Source organism: Hemitrygon akajei, chromosome 24, assembly GCF_048418815.1.
Source record: "Hemitrygon akajei chromosome 24, sHemAka1.3, whole genome shotgun sequence".
Lineage (NCBI taxonomy): Eukaryota > Metazoa > Chordata > Chondrichthyes > Myliobatiformes > Dasyatidae > Hemitrygon > Hemitrygon akajei.
In genome coordinates, this window is record NC_133147.1 from 10763340 (window position 1) to 10785800 (window position 22461).

Here is a 22461-nt window from a genome sequence, read left to right on the forward strand (position 1 = left end):
AAAATGACTGACAGCAAATTACCCTGACATTTTGCCACAAAGATACCAACCAGCACGGTTTTAGAATGCAAGAGGAATCTAAATTCCCTGGGGGGGGGGGGGGGGGGGGGGGGCCATTACTGACCGAGAGAAAACATAGACAGTGCCTGAGGTCAGGATCGAACTCATGTCTCTGGAGCTGTCCAGTCCCTGCTCTACCAGCTGCATCATTCTGCTGAACAAGATCAAGAAGTGTTGACTCCATCAAAATTACCCTGGTCATCTCATTAACATACTACCTTGAAGCCCTGCAAAGACGCAGAAGCCAGCTGCAGCATAGGTTCTAATAGGTCATGGACTCCTTGCCGGTACAGTACATTACCAGAGACATGATAACTACATGACTGGCCTCCCATTCCTCTGCTAGATTTAGCATTATATAGAGTAGCAGATTCATAATGTGCTGAGCAATTTCAAGTTCCAGGGTGTCAATATCTCTGAGGATCTAACCTGGACCCAACATATCAATGCTGCTACGAAGAAGGCACAACAGTGGCTATATTTCATTAGGAGTTTGAGGAGATTTGGTACGTCACCAAAAACGCTTGCAAATTTCTACAGATGTGCTGTGGAGAGCATTCTAACTGTCTGCGTCAACTGTCCGGTATGGGGCGGAGAGCTACTGCGCAGGATTGAAGTAAGCTGCAGGAAGTTGTAAACTTAGTCAGCTCCATCATTAATGACACCCATCACCCAGGTCATTGTTCCCATTGCTACGATCAGGGAAGGCGGTACAGAAGCCTAAAGGCACACACTTAATGATTCAGGAAAAGCTTCTTCTCATCTGCCATCTGATTTCTGAATGGACATTGAATCCATGAACACTACCTCTCTACTCTTTATTTCTATACTTGCACTACTTATTTAACTATTTTATACAGTATATATACTTACTGCAAAACACAGTTTCTTCTCTATTATTATGTATTGCAATGTACTAGTGTCGCAAAGACAACAAATTCCATGACAAATACCAACGATGTTAAATCTGATTCTGAGCTTAAGGACAGGATGCACTTCACATCTGGCCCCTCTCGCCATTAATGACACATAAAAAGCGAGCCACTCATTTATATAAGGCTACCAAACTTCACTCAAAATGATGGAAAGGAATTTGTTAATTTACACAAGTTGAACGTGCCTTTAAATGAAATTATTTTTAAATATTTTATTAATTCTTAAATTATTTACATGTTTTTCAACTGTTTCTAGAAGTCTTTGATGATCAGAGGAAGTTGAAAACAGTGGAGAGGCCTTTCACAGTGTGAGCTCTCAGTAAGCCCGCAGAATTGTCTGTGGGTGGGACATACTTCCCGCTTCTTCTGGCTATCTTGCTCCTCGTGGCTTAAGGAACAACTCCAGGAAGACTGGAAGTCAATGGACATTCGAGCCAGCATTTCTGCAAGAAGCCGACGACACACCAAAGAGTTAAAAACCGTAACGTGGCACACCAATCCCAAGGAGATTAACTATGCCATCTGACTAAATTGAAGGTTGTTTTGAAATGGTTTGCCTACGTTAACACAAAAGTTAATGTAGTATTTTGTATGTATGCTATCATTGCTTTAATGAATCATTGAGTCATAGATCACTACAATACAGAAACAGGCCTTTTGGCCCATCTAGTCTATGCAGAACTATTTATCTGCCTACTTCCATTGTCCTGCACCCGGACTATAGCCCCCCACACCCCTTCCATCCATGTACCTATCCAACTTTCTCTTAAATATTGAAATCAGTCCCGCATCTACCACTCCTGCCAGCATTCCATCTAGTCCATGCCATAAACATTTAAACTGCCTACTCCCACTGACCTACACCGGTACTATAGCCCTCCATACCCCTACCATCCGTGTACCTATCCAAACTTCTCTTAAACACCAAAATCGAGCTCACATGCAACACTTGTGCTGGCAGCTCATTCCACATTCTCACCACCCTCTGAGTGAAGAAGTTTTCCCTCATGTTCCCTTTAAACATTTCATCTCTCACCCTGAACCCATGGCCTCTGGTTCTGGATTCACTAAACCCCAGTGGAAAAAAAGGCCTACTTGCACTTGTCCTATCTATACCCCTCATAATTTTGTATATCTCTATTAAATCTCCTCTCAACCTTCTACATTCCAAGGAATAAAGTCCTAACCTATTTAATCTTTCCTTATAACTCAAGTTCTCCAGACTCCTCAACATCCTTGTAAATTTTCTCTGTACTCTTTCAACCTTATTTGTATCTTTCCTGTAGGTAGGTGACCAAAACTGCACACAATACTCTTCATTAGGCCTCAACAATGTCATATACAACTTCAACATAACATCCCATCTCCTGTGCTCAATACTTTGATTTATGAAGGCCAATGGCTTTCTTTACAACCCTATCAACCTGTGATGCCACTTTCAAATAATTATAGACCTGTATTCCCAGCTCCCTTTGTTCTACCACACTCCTCTGTCCCCTACTGTTCACAGTGTAAGACCTACCCTGGTTGGTCCTACCGACATGCAATACCTCACACTAGTCTGCTTTAAATTTCATCTGCCATTTCTGAGCCCATTTTTCCAGCTGGTCCAGATCCCGCCACAAGCTCTTCATTGTCGACACCCCCAGTGTTGGTGTCATCTGCAAATTTGCTGATCCAGTTGACCACATTATCATCCAGATCATTGATATAGATGACAAACAACAGTGGACCCAGCACTGATCCCTACGACACTCCACTATAACTGAGTTCCTCAAGCCCCAGCAATATCATCGTAATGAACGTATATCTACTGTTTAATCAAATTCCACAGGCTCACTCTGCACGCGGAAGAGTCCCCACAGCAAGATAGAAAATAAGGAGGCCAGATACAGACAATACAATGAGAAGAAGAGGCACACAGTTAAAAATGGTTATTCTGACAAGAGGGAAAAGATGCAGAAAGTGAAGAATAGGGAACACACTCACAGTGAGCTGGAGTCACCCTAAAGCAAAGGGCCCACTGTGTCTCCTTCTGCACTCAGCAATCATAGCTGCCTTGATTATTGTCCACAATTCACTCTCTTCCAAGAGCAGTTCTCTTCGACGGGAACCAGAGAAGATCTGCAGATGCTGGAAATCCGGGCGACACGCTCAAAATGCTGGAGAAAGTCTGCCAGCTGTTTAGTGTTTGGTGTTCCTTCTGTATATCGGTGAGACCCGATGTAGATTGGGAGACGGCTTCGCCGAGCACCTACGCTCTGTCCGCCAGAACGAGCGGGATCTCCCAGTAGCCACCCATTTTAATTCCACTTCCCGTTCCCATTCCATGGCCTCCTCTACTGTCATGATGAGGCCACACTCAGGTTGGAGGAACAACACCTTATATTCCATTTGGGTAGTCTCCAGCCTGATGGCATGAACATTAATTTCTCAAACATCCGGTAATGCCCCCCCCCCTCACCGTTTCCCATCCCCTTTTCCTTCTCTCACTCTATCTCCTTGCCTGCCCATCACCTCTTTCTGGTGTTCCTGCCCCCTTTTCTTTGTCCCATGGCCTTCTGTCTTTTCCTGTCAGATTCCCCCTTCTCCAGCCCCGTATCTCTTTCACCAATCAACTTCCCAGGTCTTTACTTCACACCCCTCCCCTCCAGGTTTCACCTGTCACCTGGTGTTTCTCTCCCCCCCCCCCCCCCACCGCTGAATCTACTCCTCAGCTTTTTTTCTCCAGTCCTGCCGAAGGGTCTCAGCCCGAAACGTCGACTCTGCTTTTTTCCATAGATGCAGCCTGCCCTGCTGAGTTCCTCCAGCATTTTGTGTGTGTTGCTCTCTTCGACAGGAGTTCAGTGACACCCGATGTCACTGCTCTCCCCCCATCCCATGATCCCTGCTGCCCTCAGGTTCTTCGCCTCTCACCTTCCAGCTAGTCGCTTTACACCTCCCCCCACTATCTCTTTATTCTGACATCTTCCCTCTTTCCTTCGCAGCCCTGAAGAGGAGTCTCGATTAGAAACATCAACCGTTTGTTCACTCCCATAGATGCTGCCTGGCCTGCTGAGTTCCTGCAGTGTTTTGTGTGTGTTGACAAGGAGCGGTACTTCACCATGCATGGAATGGCTTCTGAGATCAGGTCCAAAGGTTAGGACGTACAGAAGAAGAAAGCAGATGCAGAGATTGGAAAGAAGGGAGAAACAGAAGTACACAGCAAGAAAAAGACAATGGAAAAAGTTGCAGGAAATCGTAACCCAGCTCCATCATGGGCACCAGCCATCCCTATCATCGAGGACATCTTCAAAGAGCAATGCCTTGAAAAGGCTGCATCTGTCTATTTTTTCCTTTCTTTGCTCTCTGTTTGAAATACTTATGTAATTGATTTTATTTTATATTATCATAATATAATATACAAAAATTACTGCAGGAGTGAATGGATTGTCATATGAAAAGCTTTAGATGGTCCTGGGCCTGCATTCACTGGAATTCAGTAGAATGAGGGGTGACCTCATTGAAACCTATTGAATGGTGAAAGACCTGGATAGAGTGGATGTAGAGAAGATGCTTCCTATGCTGGGGGAGTCTAAGACCAGAGGATACAGCCTCAGAGTAGAGGGCGTCCTTTTAGGATGGAGATGAGGAGGAATTTCTTTAGCCAGAGAGTGACAGATCTGTGAAATTCTTTGCCACTGGCCAAGTATTTATGTATATGTAAGGCAGAGGTTGATAGATTCTTGATTAGTCAGGGCATGAAGGGATACGGGGAGAAGGCAGGAGATTGGAGCTGAGAGGGAAATGGACGAGCCATGATGAAATAGTGGAGCAGACTTGATGGGCCAAATGGCCTAATTCTGCTCCCATTTCTTATAAATTATTATAACATTATATATAAAAGAAAAACAAATTTCATGACGTAAGTGATGATAAACCTGATTCTGACATGGGTCTCAATTGTGGACTGAGAGTGGGAAGGGCGACAGGGAGAGGGGAATCAGGGTTGGGAAAAGGAGAAGGGAGCGAGAGGGAGTGGGAAGCCTCAGAGAGACATTCTGTAATGATCAATAAACCAATTGTTTGGTATCTCAGGGCTGGGTGTGTCTGTACCTGCGCCACCCCACCCCCCCATCCCGCCGCTCCTCCTCTGCCACCTGCCCCATGCCCCACCCTCACCATTCCCAACATCCTTTGCTCCTGCTAGATTTATAAGCCCGCTGTCTGCATTGACAAGTACAGTACAGTGCAAGAGTTTCTGGCGCCCTGGCCCAGATATGTGCCTAAGACTTTTACACAGAACTGTATATTAAAAAAGGAGAAAATTAAATAAAATAAGCAGTGCAGAAAGTGGTGAAAACCCTAACCCTAACCGGACCACACAGTGAGTAATCCGCAATGAGTTCCACTCAGGAGAAAGGACTACACAGTCAGGAGAAGCGTTTATCATGAAAAGAGGGAAAAGTTGCCTTGAGGGAAAAGATACCTACAAGTATCTGGGAGTACAGTTAGACGAGAAGCTAGACTGGACTGCCAACACAGATGCCTTGTGCAGGAAGGCACAGAGTCGACTGTACTTCCTAAGAAGGTTGGCGTCATTCAATGTCTGTAGTGAGATGCTGAAGATGTTCTATAGGTCAGTTGTGGAGAGCGCCCTCTTCTTTGTGGTGGCATGTTGGGGAGGAAGCATTAAGAAGAGGGACGCCTCACGTCTTAATAAGCTGGTAAGGAAGGCGGGCTCTGTCGTGGGCAAAGTACTGGAGAGTTTAACATCGGTAGCTGAGCGAAGGGCGCTGAGTAGGCTACGGTCAATTATGGATAACTCTGAACATCCTCTACATAGCACCATCCAGAGACAGAGAAGCAGTTTCAGCGACAGGTTACTATCGATGCAATGCTCCTCAGACAGGATGAAGAGGTCAATACTCCCCAATGCCATTAGGCTTTACAATTCTACCGCCAGGACTTAAGAACTTTTTAAAAGCTATTATTAATGCTTTTTGAGATAGTGATTTAGATGCATATCATATTTTTTTACTGAGTTAAGTATTGTATGTAATTAGTTTTGCTACAACAAGTGTATGGGACATTGGAAAAAAGTTGAATTTCCCCATGGGGATGAATAAAGTATCTATCTATCTATCTATCTATCTAGATCGCAAGACTCGCAGTATCGAGGATTATCTACTATGATCTCACTGATGACTATACTGAAGACATCATAACTAGAAAGAAAACAGCTGACCCTATAATATTTTCCATTTATACAGGGGGAAGGAGACAGATAAGCCAAGTTTGACTTCATTTGTTTTGTTTAAATGTGTCATTACAGGGTAAGATGCATTAGTTTAACGCTTGCTCTTTACTCTCGATCAAACCACAGCAGTCGCTCACTTTCTGAGACTGGGTGTGGAGAAATGTTAAAATCATAGATAAAGTGACTTATTCTATAATTGAAGACTGAACTAATCCTGCAACGTACTAATGTAAACGGACAGCGAAGATGCCCCAAGTTTATGTCAAGACATTTCAACTTTGCCAAATCATGGACCATCTGAACAATCCCTCCAAAGGATCAGCTGGAAGGACAGACGCACTAACACCAGCAGACTGGAGCAGGCCAAAATGAACAGCATCTCCACCACGATACAGCACTACCAGCTCTGATGTCTTCAGGCTGCCTAACTCACGTCTCCCCAAACAGATCCTTTACTCCCGGTTGACAGAAGGTCAGCGGAGCCCCTGGCGGGCTAAAGCAACCCTTCAAAGATAACAACAAAATCGGCGGGAACAAATTCAACCTCACACCGAAAAACCGAGGAGACACTGGACGCAGCAGGTGCACCTGGAGGAAACCTGCTCGAGAGGGAGCTGCGCTACGTGTCAACAACCTCCGCTGTCCTGCACAGAGCCAGCGGCAACTGCGAAGGGAGAGACGGGACAACCAAAGGACCCAACCACTAACCACAGTCACCACTCACTCCTGCCCACCCTGCTTCAGAGTATGTGGTTCCTGCACTGGTCTCTCGGACCCGCCAACAGACAACCCCTTTGGAGAACGTCACACTCTACTCGAGAGATCGCACTATTTCAACATATCCAATCTATTGGATATTTGACTATACTTTGATATTCAAATTGTTCATATTCATTTAACCCTATATCACATGGTTCTGCTTGTTAGCATAATAAAACATTGACATGAAACTCAGTCACAGAAAAGCAGCATCAGGGACCCCCACCACCCAGGCCATGCTCTCCTCTCACTGCTGCCATCAGGAAGGAGGTACAGGAGCCTCAGGACTCACACCCCCAGGTTCGGGAACAGTTACTACCCTTCAACCATCAGGCTCTTGAACCAAAGGGGGTAACTTCACTCAACCTCACTTGCCCCATCATTGAAATGTTCCCACAACCAGTGGACTCACTTTCAAGGACTCTTCATCTCAAACTCTCGATATTTATTGCTTATTTATTTATTATCATTATTTCTTCTTTTTGTATTTGCACAGTTTGTTGTTTCTGCACTCTTTCATTGATCCCGTTATAGATATTAATCTATAGGTTTGATGAGCATGCCCGCAAGAAAATGAGATGAATCTCAGGGTTGTGCATGGAGACGCATATGTACCTTGGTAATAAATTTACTGACCTTTGACCTAATTGACATTCAGAATCAGAGTACATTTGTCATCAAAGAATGTATAAATTAGACAACCTTGAGATTTGCTTGCTCACAGGTAGCCAGAGAGCACGAAACCCAAAAGAACCAAATTGAAGAAAATAAATAAAAATAAGAGACCAACACCTGATGCGCGAGAGAAAGAAAAATAAACACAAATCACAGAAACAACTGAAGTGAACAACAGCATTCTGAACCAAGACTGAGTCCTCAGTTCCGAGCCCCAAAGCACCCTCCGGAGTAGGCCGAAAGCCTGGCTTATCAGTTCATCATGTGAGCGGGCACGGGGCACAGCAGCCGGGGTGGTCTCCATAGCATCTGCGCCGTGGAGAGAGGAGTGACCATCGCGGAGATCGAGCAAAATTGCCTCTCGCCTCAGATTTATTTATCACGTGTACATCGAAGCTACTTCAGAAAAGAAGCAAGAAATGCTAGATAAAGTCGCTGAAGAAAGTGCGAAGAGAGGATTGAACATCAACTGCAAGGAGACCAAATGTATGGTTGTCATATTGAGCATTGTTATTTCTAATAAATATGGCATCTGGGGGAGTTCTTTTAAGCTCACCTGTTTTACAGATTGCATAATTTAACTATGCTTAGTGGTTAACATCATGTAGCGTCAGACAAGGTACAAAGAGAGATCTTACGTGTGTCCTGTTCCCTGCCAGGAAGTGAATTTCAAATTCACTGCAACAATTTTCACCATTCACAAAAATGAGGAATATTTATTCTGACGTCACTGTATCAGTGCGGTTGTCAAATGCCATTGGTCTGGATTCGAAGGAGCAGAACAAAGGAGCTCCTCGCCGACCTTGGAGAAAGCTGTCTGCAAAGGTCGAGCGGTGCCCAAGGCACCAACGTGCCCTTGTTTGATGTCAGTTTTATTCTTGCACCAGCCTCACTGATCTGTGACATGCAGCAACAGGGATGTCATCCAACGGGCTGAGCAGCCATTCGGGTTAAAAACCTTCCTGTCAGGAGTCTGGGGTGTAAGGTGTCCTAATGCTGAAGCAGTTTTTAACAGAGAACAATATAAAAATGGGGTTTAATTCTGAAAGCAAAATGTGGAGAAGGAAGCTTTAAAAAAAACTTAATTACTAATTAATTTTGTTTCTTAATGCAATCTTGTAAACAGTTTTCTGAAGAAATGAAACTTAAGAAAAAGAAAGAAGAAAATCTTATTCCTGTTTCACAATTCAATAATAGTTTTGTTTAACTTTTCTGCTCCGACTCCATATCTATTGACTTCCTCTCCCACCAGCACATCACCTCCCTCTGGTTCTTTTTCTCTTCCCTTTTTCCCAATGGTCCACTGTCCTCTCCTATCAGATCCCTTCTCCTTCAGCCCTTTACTTTTTCCACCTATCACCTCACAGCTTCTTACTTCTACCCACTCCCATTCCCACCTGCTCTCCTCCCCCTACCTGACCTGGTCTCTCCTTTCACCTTTCAGTTTGTGATCTTCCTCCTCCCCTCCTCTCATTGTGACCATCAGGGAGGAGGTACAGGAGCCTGAAGACCCCTCTTCTCATTACTACCATCAGGGAGGAGGTACAGGAGTCTGAAGACCCCTCTTCTCATTACTACCATCAGGGAGGGGGTACAGGAGCCTGAAGACCCCTCTTCTCATTACTACCATCAGGGAGGAGGTACAGGAGCCTGAAGACCCCTCTTCTCATTACTACCATCAGGGAGGAGGTACAGGAGTCTGAAGACCCCTCTTCTCATTACTACCATCAGGGAGGGGGTACAGGAGCCTGAAGACCCCTCTTCTCATTACTACCATCAGGGAGGAGGTACAGGAGTCTGAAGACCCCTCTTCTCATTACTACCATCAGGGAGGGGGTACAGGAGCCTGAAGACCCCTCTTCTCATTATTACCATCAGGGAGGAGGTACAGGAGCCTGAAGACCTCTCTTCTCATTACTACCATCAGGGAGGAGGTACAGGAGCCTGAAGACCCCCCTTCTCATTACTACCATCAGGGAGGGGGTACAGGACATGGGGTACGGGGTGAAGTTAGACACTGAGAGGTAACAGGTGGAAGAGGTAAAGGGCTGAAGAAGAAGGAATCTGATAGGATGAACCTTCTAGCTTACAGAGTTCTGTTCGAGGCTCTGATAGAAGCTATCCTCGAACCTGGTGATCTGTGCTCTCTGTTCATCTTTTGGCAGAAGTTTTAGACGGTGAGCTCACCCCATCACCTGAGCAGAGGGCAACAACAAAACACTGGTTCATCCCTCCCTCCGATCATTGTCTCTTCCTTCCTTGCAGATGAGATATTAAACTGGGATTCCATCAGATATCCCACCTAAAAGGTCCTTTTGCATGACTTTTAAGAGGGGGTCAATTCACCAGGTGTCCTGCAGTTAATGATGACAAAATGCAGGAGGAACTCAGCAGGTCAGGCAGCATCTATGGAGGGAAAGGACACCTTGTTCATCTGTTGATTGACATCTAAAACTTTGACAAACTTCTGTAGTGGAGAGAAGATTGACTGGCTACATCACAACCTGGTATGGAAACACCAATGCCCTTGAACAGAAAATCCTACAAAGACCGGTAGATGCAGCCTGGTCCATCACAGGTGAAGCCCTCCCCACCATTGAGCACACCTACACGGAATGCTGTCGCAGGGAAAGCAGCATCCATCATCAGAGACCCCCACTACCGAGGTCACGCTCTCTTCTCACTGCTCCTAGAAGGTACAGGAGCCTCCGGACTGGCACCAGCCGGTATTACCCCTCAGCCATCAGGCTCTTGAACCAAAGGAGATAACTTCGCTCGCCTCATCATTGAAATGTTTCTGCAACCTATGGACTCACTTTCAAGGACTCTTCATCTCGTGTTCTCAACATTTATTGCTTATTTATTTATTATTATTCCTCCTTTCTTTTTGCATTTGCGCAGTTTGTTGTCTTTTGCACACTGGTTTAACACACAAGTTGGCGTGGTCTTTCATTGATTCTGTTATGGTTATTAGTCTATTATGGATTTATTGAGTATGCCTGCAAGAAAACAAATCTCAGGGTTGTATATGGTGACATGTATGTACTTTGATAACAATTGTACTTTGAACTTTTCTGCCCTTATCTTTCCAATCCTGATGAAGGGAATCAGCTGAAAAAGCTGACTGTTTATTTCTCTTCATAGATCAGAATCAGAACAATCAGAATCGGGTTCATTATCACTGACGTATGTCATGAAATTTGTTGTTTTGCGGGAGCGGTGCAGAGCAATATATGCAAAGTACAATAAGTAGGGCAAAAAGAGACCACAAGAGTCAGGTAGTGCTCATGGCTCATGACCTGCTCAGAAACACGATGGCAGAGGGGAAGAAGCTGTTCCTAAACGTGTCTGCTTTAAAAGTGTTTCCTGCACTTCCGCCTTGATAGACGCTGCCTGACCCTCCAGCATTTTGTGTGTGTTGCTCCAGGCTTCCAACATTTGCAGAATCTCTTGTGCCCGATGAAGGTTGTGAGCTGCGAGAAAGCTGCCAAGGTTCGCAGGGAGACCTGATCAGATAAATAATCTCACGACAGCAGGGTTCAAAGGCCACGTACCCCGATCTACAATAGAGAGGAAGGCAAGAACGGTTTAACAGCAACTGGTCATAATTCCAGTGTAAGGAAAGCAAATCCAACAGGAACTTTAAAAAGGAAATTGCAACCATGGGAAACATTGTAATGGGGTAAATGTTTCACAGAGCTGGGAATCAGAATCAGGTTTAACATCACCAAAATTTGTTGTCTTTGCAACAGCAGTATAACGCAATACATAATAATAGAGGAAAAACTGTGAATTACAGTAGTATATACAGGCGGCCCCCGTTTTTCAAACAGCTCGCTGTTACGAAAGACCTACACTAGTACCCGTTTTCGCTAACCAAAGACGGTTTTCGCTTTTACGAGAAAAAGACGCCCGCTTTATATGTGTGTTTACCCTAAGAAAGACTACCATGACCGTGAAGACTTGCGCGGGCAGTTGTGTGCGCATGCGTGTACGTGCCGATTTTTTTCTCCAAATCGATTTCAGCTCGCTGTCTTCCCGATTTTGATAGGCGAAACTACACCGTACATAAAATATTTCTATTTTATATAGGCTGTATGTTTATCATATCATTCCTGCTTTCACTATATGTTCATTTTATTTTAGGTTTTATGTGTTGTTTGGTATGATTTGGTAGGTTATTTTTCAGGTCTGGGAACACTCAAAAATTTTTCCCATATAAATGAATGGTAATTGCTTCTTCACTTTACGACATTTCGGCTTACAAACGGTTTCATAGGAACGCTCTACCTTCGGATAGCGGGCGGAACCTGTATATAACATGGTTAAATAAGTAGTGAAAAAATAGAAATAAAAAAGTAGTGAGGTAGTGTTCATAAGCTCAATGTCCATTCAGAAATCGGATGGCAGAGGGGAAGAAGCTGTTCCTGAATTGCTGAGTGTGTGTCTTCAGGCTTCTGGTGGCATGACCAGGGTGATGGGGTCCTTAATGATGGATGCCGCCTTTTTGAGGCACTGCTCCTTGAAGATGTCCCGGATACTACGGAGGCTAGTGCCCATGGTGGAGCTGAGTGAGTTTACAACTCCCTGCAACTTACTCCATTCCTGTTCAATAGCCCCTCCCCCATACCAGATGGTTTCGTAGACAGTTAGAATTCTCTGCACAGTACAGTAATGATGGGCCAAGCGGCCACCTTCCACAGTGAAACGTTCTCCACTGAAGTTAAAGTCAGCACTGTTTTAGAAGACTTAGACTGACATAGAATTGCAAAGATCCACTTGTCAACTGGCCCCAGCTGCTATCTCTGAGGTCAATGATCTAAATGCAAGCAACCTACATGTATCGAGGCTGATTTTAGCTGCATCTGTCAACAGAGTTTAAATGAGAAATAATGGATAACTGGGAGTGATTACAAGGCATTATCTCATTCAGGACAGCGTGAATCACTCAAAATGAAACCAAGTAGTTTATAACCATTTGAACGGACAGAAGACTACAGCTTTGGAAAAGTGCCCACAGCTTATCTTATTCTCCATCAGTTTCACGGATTGCTTTTTTATCAGGGAGGTTTTCTTTCATTTTACATAACTTGGTGCTGGCTCCCCACCCAAAGTTTTCATTAAATCCATACTCGTCCTTCTGGCACGGCTGTTTACTTAAGGAAGAACATAGAACAGTCCGGCACAGGGGCAGGCCCTTCGGCCCACAATGCTGTACCAAACTGCTTAATTCATGCTGACGCAACTGTATTCCTATGTTATATTGACTATCCTGTTGCACATAACATTTATTATAAATTACTATAATTGCTTATTGTACATTTGAACGGAGAAGTAACGTAAAGATTTTTACTCCTCATGTATACGAAGGATGTAAGTAATCAAGTCAATTCAATTCAATTCAAACTAGTAAAAAGTAAATCCAAAAAAGACACCCCCAAAAAGCTAACCTCTCTTACCTACACAATGTCCATATCCCTCCATTTTCCTCACCTTCATGTGCCTATCCGAACCTCTTGTAAAAGCCTCTAATGTATTTGCCTCTACAACCAGACCAGACATCCACCACTCTCTGAGTAAGAAACCTACCCCTCACATTCTCTTTGAATCTACCTCTTCCCACCTTCAATGCATGCCCTCTGCTACGAGGCATTTCAACCCTAGAAAACAGATAACCCAACCACAAAATACTTCCTCACACAAGCCACTGCCTCCGCTCCCCTCCTATTCGCTGGGACCATAAATGCTTGACTCACGGGTCAATGAAACATTACCGAAATTATTAACCCAACACTCCTTTCTATTGCTTTAGCATTAAAAATTGGACTAGCACCCCTACACTTCTGTCCACTCAACCCAGATGGAACTTGTAGGTGTTACTCCTCCATCTTGAGTGGCCATGAACCGACACTCCAGAACGTGGATGGGAGTGGGAATTAAAATGGCCACAGGGAAGTCTGGCTTGTGGCGGATGGAGCTAAGGTGCTCGACAGAGCGGTCCCCCAATTTACGATGGGTCTCACCAACGTAGAGGAGGCGTCACCAGCAGCACCGGACACAATAGACAGTTCACAGGTGAAGCATTGCCTCACCTGTTAGTTTAATACAACATCTGTCCTGTGCCAGTCTATATTTTCTGTCCGATTATCCTATCCAATAGCAAACTCAATAAGAGGAAGACAATGACTGATGGAGGAATATTCGTTGCTGCCGAAACTCTTTCCGTGTAGGACAGAATCTCAATGGCTAAGAATGCATTTTGCCCTTGGCTGCACGGTTGTGTCATGGTTAGCACAACGCTTTACAGTACCAGCAACCCGGGTTCAATTCCCGCCGCCGCCTGTAAGGAGTTTGTGCGTTTCCCCGTGACCGCGTGGGTTTCCTCTGGGTGCTCCGGTTTCCTCCCACAGTCCGAAGACATACCGGTTGGTAGTTCAATTGGTCATTGTAAATTGTCCTGTGATTGGATTAGGATTAGGGAAGAATGCTGGGTGGTGGGGCTCGAAGGGCTTCAAGAGCCTATTCCATGATGTGTCTCAATAAATAGGTAAATAATCTGGGCGGTCTCAAAATATAAAGATTGAGAGCGATGCCATGGACTGGCAGTGTGCTTCCCAATCAAAGCAACTGATTAATCACAGATAATTAGCAATCACTATAGATTACTGCAAAACCTGGCCCCGGTGACTGTGTGGAAGTGATGTCGCTGAATTTACAGCAGATAGCCAGCCAGATCTCAACACTTCTTGTTGTGTTTGTATCACACTCGCAAGTCATTGGCACGTTATAGCATAAAAGATTTCTAAGTCTATTCAAAATTGGCATTGGGTGTAAGTTATTTCACATTACATATGTACCAATGATCTAGGTAGAACATTGAACAGTACAGTATAGGAACAGGCCATTCGGCCCACAATGTGGTGCTGTACCAGCTAAAAAGCAAATCAAAAACACCCAAACACTGATCCCTCCTACCTCCACCATGTCCATATCCCTCCATCTTCCTCACATCCGTGTGCCTATCTAAACGTCACTTAAAAGCCCCTGATGTATTTGCCTCTGCCACTATATCAGGCAGCACATTCCAGGCATTTACAACTCTCTGAGTAGAAAAGTTACCCCTCACATCCCCCTTGAATCTACACCCCCCCCCCCTCACCTGTATGCCTGTCCTCTGGTATTAGGCATTTCAACCCTGGGAAACAGATACTCTCTGTCCACTCTATCCTCGCCTCTCCTAATCTTGTAAACCTCTATCAGATCTCCCCTCAGCCTCCAGAGTTCGAGAGAAAACAACCCAAGTTTATCCACATCCCCTCTAAACCAGGCAGCATTGTGGTAAACCTCTTCTGCACCCTCTCTGAAGCCTCAACATCCTTCCTATAGTGGGGCGACCAGAGCTGTACGCAATACTGCAGATGTGGCCAAACCAGAGATTTATAAGGTTGCAACATAACCTCCTGACTTTTGAACTCAATTAGAGACAGGAGTTGGAAACCATTTAAAGTTCATCACCAACTTCTAGCTGGTTTGAATTACTACTGATTGAGTGATTACTCACACGCAGTGCTGAACTAATTGGCCAAAATATGGACGTGATGCAGCATCGATACAAAAACCATGAGACATAGCAGCACAAGTGTGCCATTTGGCCCATCGAGTCTGCTCCACCATTCTATCATGGCCAATTTATTATCACGCCACTCTCCTGCCTTCTCACCATAACCTATGATGCCCTGAGTAATCAAGAAACTATCACCTTCACTTTAAATACACCCAATGGCCTCCACAGACATCTGAGACAATGAATTCCACAGATTCATCACTCTCTGGCTAAAGAAATTTCTCCTCAACTCTGTTCTAAAGGGACATTCCTCTATTCTGAGGCTGAGTCGACTAGTCACAGACTCTCCCACCATAGGAAACGCCTCTCTCTATGTCTTTCAATATCCAATAAGTTTCAATAAGATTCCCCCCCCCCCCAACCTCCTTCTAAACTCCAGTATTGTGTTTGTTTGTATTTGCTGTGAGAAAGTGAATCTCAGGGTGACAAAGTTTGTACTTCGATAATATATTTACTTTGAACTTTGAACATGAATCTCAGGGCTGTATTTGTGGCCTTATATGTACTTTGGTAATAAATGTACTTTGAACTTTGACCTTTGAGCCTGTGACAATAATCTTTAAGAATCTTCAGGTACAAGTTCCTACTCATCAGCACCTTCTTCTTCCCAGTCAAGACCCAACAGAGCTCCGTGTATAAAATTGCTCCACACTCAGCAAAGCCACCAGCTAGTAAATGCACGCACAAGAATTGGTTAAAGCACAAGGCAGCATTTCATAAGGCTCCCTCAAGTCGAGCTCACCACTAATGCGATAATGATGATCTAACGTGCAAACAAGATATTAAAGGGTAACTTGTGAACATCACCGCGCCAGAGCAAGAGCCCTTTCAGAGAGCACTACAGAACAGAAATCTACCCCAGTACTAATCTAACGGAACCGGGCATTTCCCACAGTACAATAAGTAGCCATTGCTTTATCTACTTCACAGATTCAGGGCATGTTCATTTCCATAGTGCTCTGAAACCTTTCAGTGAGGTTGCAATGTTTCAAAACATGAGGGAAAGATGTAAATAAGGTTGAAAGAGTACAGAGAAAATTTAGAAGGATGCTGCCGGAGTCAGGAGGACCTGAGTTATCAAACATTGAATAGCTTAGGACTTCATTCCTTAGAACGTAGAAGACTGAGGGGAGATTTGACAGAGGGATGCAAAATTATGAGGGATAATTATTCATGGACTGAATGTCCATTCAGAAATCTGATGGTAAAGGGGAAGAAGCTGTTTCTGAATCACTGAATGTGTGTCTTCAGGCTCCTGTACCTCCTCCCTGATGGTAGCAATGAGACGAGGACATGACCTGGGTGATGGGGGTCCTTATTGATGGATCCTGCCGTTTTGTGGCATCGCTCCTTGACGATGTCCTGAATACTACTGAGGCTAGAGCCCATGATGGAGCTGACTGAGTTTACAACTCTCTGCAGCTTATTTCGACCTTGTACAGCAGCCACCCGCCCCCTCCAATACCAGACGGTGACGCAGCCAGTTAGAATGCCCTCCATGGTACATTTGTAGAAATTTGCGAACTACTTCCTCTTGCAGGAATGCAGGCTAACCCCCAAACCCTGCGTATTCTCCTCACTACAAATAGATCTTCACTGGGCTTTGCATTGCTAATTGAGCATTTCATACACATCTGTGAAAACGACCCCTCCATAACGAAGGAAATGCAGAAATACTGAGCTGTGTGAATGCTCTGGAGCTGTACACAGACACTGCTCGATTACGGTCAACTACACAGTTCTAGTCACGTCAGAACAGGAAGGATGTGTTAACATTGGAGAGGCTGCAGAGGGTGTTGTGGGGATGCTCTTAGGGCTGACGAAACTCAAGAAACATTGGCTAACGGGTTGCTGTTAAAATAGGAGAGGCTGATATGGGTGGCGGGTTGGAGATACATCTCTACCAATTAACCTAAGAACCGGAAAACTCTGGACTGTGGGAGGAAACCGCAGCACCTGGAGGAAACCTGACCCTTCGAACTGCGATGACCAGCAATCCCCAGATTTAATCTGAGCCTAATCATGGGACAACTTACAATAACTGATTAACCGACTAGCCAGTAGTAGACTTTGGACTGTGGGAGAAAACCGGATCACCCGGAGGAAACCTACACAGCCACAGGGGAGAACGAACCAAGAGGCAGCAGAGGGAATTGCCTGTGCTGTAAAGCCTTGTGCTAACCACTACGCTACCACGCCGCCTTGTAGAATCCTGCTTTATCACTTTGCTATGTGTGTTTACTGCGCTAGAACAGGGCTGATACAAAGACACAGTCCGGCCAGCTCAAACAATATTAAAGGGAATCATTGGAGCCCATTAAAATTACAATAGTTCTCAAGATTTAATTTGTTTACATTAAATTATTCATGAAATTGTTACAAAGCCATTTCAGAAAGGCACTGAAGTAATATTGCGCGCCTCAGAATGCCATACCAATTGCTTTACACCATCGGCCTTTAGACACTAATCAACATACCTATCCATAATATCCTGGCAGTTTTAAAACCCTTTCTGCACTTGGCAGCAGGTAGGTCCCCCTTCCTGACTGCCTTTGAACCATCATCAATTGCTCCCGTTTGAAATGTATAGAATTGGAATAAATATCAATTCCGACTGAAGTGAACTCTCTCCAAACGCTAAGCACTCTCTGCCTCACCGGAGATTGATGTCAGGTGCACAGATCACCTTGGAATTGAGTGCAGAATGACCTCTGTGTTTAAAAATGCATAGCCTAACTTTTTTTTAAACAAGTGCTGATGGAAAGGAGCTAAATTGAAAAATGGTTGTGGTTCTTGAAGATGTAGACTCTCACTTAGGTATTGATTAAGGTTCCCACTCCTCTTCCAGAATTCTGTTCCTCTTGTACAAGGCTCGACTGCAGTGCCAAGCATTACCTGACGCAGAGGAGTCACCGTGGCTCCCCAGTCCTGACCATTTGAGTTTTCAAAGTTCAATGTTATCGAAGTATGCATAATTTATACAAACTTGAGATTCCCCTGCTCACAGGCAGCCACGAAGCAAGAAACGACAAAGAACCCAATTGATAAAAAAGATCGACACCCAATGTGCAGAGAGAGAGAAAAAAAAACACAAATCATGCAAACAATAAAAGGAAGCATCAGTGTCCAGAATGAAAGTGAAACCATAGCCCCAAAGCCTGGAGAAGCCGGGGTAGGCCCACAGCCTCAGTTCAACACACAGTGGAACTAACCTCACAGACACGAAGCCCAGAGCAGTCCACAGCCTCAGGGCTGAGGAGAACAGAGTAAAACATCACGGAGCGCCGAGCAGAACCGGCCCGACCCTCAGCTCCAGTCCCGACACCCTGCCATTTCAGTCCATGTGGCCCGGTGTTTCGATTGTCCGAACACTGAGTGTCGCCTGCACTAGGACCCAGGCCCCACCACAATTGTCTCTGAACTGACTTAGAAATCCTGGCTAAAACATAATTCTTTATCAGCCTACCAAAGGTGATTGTAGCATTCCAATTGTCACTTGGCTAAGTTAAACCAACTCTGAACCAATAATATACAGCTTAATTGCATACTAGTTTTGCCAAGTGAAGTACAAGGCATAGAGAGAAATAAATTCTGAGGCTTTGTAGGGCATTGGTCGGGCCTCATTTGGACTATGGCAAGGAGCTTTGTGCCCCATATTTAAGAAAAGATGGTTTGGTATTGGTGAGGGTTTAGAGAAGGTCCATGAAAATGATCCAGGAACGAAGGGGAGCACTTGATGGTTCTAGACCTCTACTCAAGGGAATTTAGAAGAATTAAGGGAGAGGGGGATCTCATTGAAACCCATTGATTATTGAAAGGCCTAGGTAGAGTGGACGTGGAAAGAATGTTTCCAATATTGGGTGATTCCAGGACCAGAATGCAAGGATGTCCCTTTAGGACAGAGAGAATGAGGAACTTCTTTAGCCAGAGGGTGGTGAATCTGTGGAATCCATTGCTACAAGTGGCTGTGAAGGCCAAGTCATTATGTATATTTAATGTAGAGGTTAAAAGGCTCATCATTATTATAGGGATAAGGCAGGAGAATGGGGTTGAGAGGGATAATAAATCAGCCATGATGGATTGACAGAACAGACTCGATGGGCTGAATGGCCTAATTCTGCTTCTATGTCTTATGACCTTATCTAAGTTCTACATAACATTCAAATCATTTCAAAATATTGTGAAGGATTTCCTTTGGTAACAATACTTACAAGTCTTTCAGTAACAGGATTTGTGTCGCAGTAACAACCTGATCAGTGATTCACAGTTACAAATAAAACACAGCGCTAAACACTGCAATATACCCTTTACATATCCTAATCCTGACTCCTGTCCCTCCCTCTGCTTCCAGTCAGAGGGCCTGTAATTCAGCTTGCATGACCAAATGCCAGCCAAGACATAGCTGAAATAATGTTCCAGTCTTATTAGGGTCTGTCATGTTACACAGGCCAGCAGTCACGCATAGATCGCTATTCCACGTCGTTGCACATTGCTGAACAGACATAGCTCAGTAAAGCTTGCACATTTAAAACCGATTCAAAGGTTCCATTTAATATCAGAGAATGTGTACAGTCCACAACCTGAAATTCTTACTCTTCACAGACGTTCATAAAACAGAAGAAATGCCCCAAAGAAGGAATGACGATCATCAGCCCCCTCCCACGCACAAGCAGCAACATTAACCCTTCTCTCACCTGCCTCAGCAAAAAGCAATAGCAAAGCCCCCCATGACTTAGAGCCCCCCAAGATCCACTGACCGTCCCAACGCTTCGACATCCCACAGTCCCTCCCTCTCTCTCTCTAATGGAGACAGAGGTATCACCCCTCCCACGGTGAGAGGGATCAGCAGCTCACTGTTTCGCTATTACAGTCTGCAGCCATGTTTATTTTCGACAGCAGCGTTCACCGCTGCCTCAATGTTCCGACCTCCCGCGACACCGGCGAGGAATCGGGTCGTCCACAGGGTCGACCTATTTCACATTTAATGTGACTTTCTTTTTTGCCAGTGTCCAAAACTTAAACATTCTATTCATGAAAATGAAAAGAAAACTTGGCAAGCGCTAAGTCATGGTGTTAGGATGTGTGAACCACAGTTCAGAGTTCAAGCAAAGTTAGTATCAAAGTACTGATATGTCACCAATTACTACCCTGAGATTCACAGTACATATGAAAAAAACTATATTCTGAAATCTGTATTCGGACCAGAATATAAAAGCAAAGATGTAATGTTGAGGCTTTATAAAGCACTGGTGAGGCCTCATTTGGAGTACTGTGAGCAGTTTTGGGCCCTTTATCCAAGAAAGGAAGTGCTGACATTGGAGAGAGTTCAAAGGAGAATCATGAAAATGATTCTGGGAATTGAAAGGCTTGTCATATGAAGAGCGTTTGATGGCTCTGGGCCTGGACTCACTGGAATTCAGAAGAATGAGGAATGACCTCAGTGAAACCTATCGAATGGTGAAAGGCCTTGATAGAGTGGATGTTGAGAGGATGGTGGGGGAGTCTAACACCAAAGGACACAGCTTCAGAATATAAGGACGTCCATTTAGAACGGAGATGAGGAGGAATTTCTTTAGCCAGAGAGTGGTGGATCTGTGGAATTCATTGTGGCAGGCAGCTGTGGAGGCCAAGTCATTGGGTGTATTTAAGGCAAAGGTTGATAGATTCTTGATTAGTCAGGGAATGAAGGGATACGGGGAGAAGGCAGGAGATTGGGGCTGAGAGAGAAATGGATCAGCCATGATGAAATGGTGGAGTGGACTCGATGGGCCAAATATTCCTTTATCTTAGGCTCTAAACAGAGTAAAATCAATAAAAAACTACACACTAACAAAGACGGTCAAATAACTAATGAGAAAAGGATGGCGAATTGCGCAAATACAAAAAGTAAAACCAAATGATAATAATAAATAAATGAAGTTCAAGGTCTTTGTGCCAAGCAGCTCCAGTTGGAGTTTCCATGTATCTAACCCTTGCAAATCCAAGGCACTTCTATCTTCCAGCCAAACCACGCTACTGGTGTTGACTATCTGCCAGGGATTACCAGTTCAGTTGTATGTTCAGATTCACAAAGTGGAAATTTCACAACCAAAGATACTTTCAATATGCAATCCATTGTCGACGGTCATGGCCAAGTTTAATATTTGACTTTCTAACTATATTGATTTTTTTCCCATCTTCCTTTGTTTCTCAAATCCAGTCAACCAGGGCCAAAACATTAATGAAAACCACAAGCAATGAGATGACCAAAACTGACTGGTTGCATCACAGAAGCACCACCGCCCTTGACAGGAAAAGCCTACAAAAAGTAGTGGACACAGCCTAGTCCATCACGGGCAAAGGCCTCCCCACCACTGAGCACATTTACAAGGAGCGCTTTCACAGGAAAGTAGCATCCATCGTCCAAGGACCCCACTATCCAGGCCATACTCTCTTCTCACTGCTGCCATCAGGAAGGAGGTACAGGACAAGCACAAGGAAGCCTGCAGATGCTGGAAATCCAAAGCAACACACGCACACACAAAATGCTGGAGGAACTCAGCAGGTCAGGCAGCATCTATGGGAATTTATAAACAGTTGATGTATTGGGCCGAGATCCTTCTTCAAAACTGAGAATGGGGGAGGCGGGCGATGCCGAAGTAAAAAGGTGGGGGAGGGGAAGGAGGATAGCTGGAAGGTGATAGGTGAAGCCAGGTGGGTGGGAAAGTTCAAGGGCTGGAGAAGAAAGGGGAGCATAGGAGAAAGGGAAGGAGAAAGGGACCCAGGGGGAAGTAATAGGCAGGTGAGAAGAAGTAAAAGGTCAGAGTGGGGAATAGAGGAAGGGGGGTCATTTGTTTACTGGAATCTTGATAAAATTTGTTTATCGATGCTCATGCCATCAGGTTGGAGGCTACCCAGATGGAATATAAGGTGTTGCTCCTCCACTCTGAGGGTGGCCTCATCTTGGCACAAGATGGACTGGCACGTCGGAATGGGAACAGGAATTGGAATTAAGGTACAGGAGCCTTAAGTTCCACTCCAGCAGGTTCAGGAACAGTTATTACCCCTCAATCATCATGCTCCTGAACCGGCATGGATAACTTCACCCACCCCAACTCTGAACTGATTCCACAACCTATAGTCTCACTCTCAGGGCCTCTACAGCTCCTGTCTCAATATTATATAATACT

At 44.6% G+C, this 22461-nt stretch overlaps 1 protein-coding gene across 1 annotated transcript in view; it reads right to left on the reverse strand.

The window, feature by feature from the left end:
- Positions 1 to 22461, reverse strand: part of LOC140715863 (forkhead box protein O3-like) — a 230394-nt gene that overhangs the window by 201481 nt on the left and 6452 nt on the right. The gene's annotated exons all lie outside the window — the stretch shown is intronic.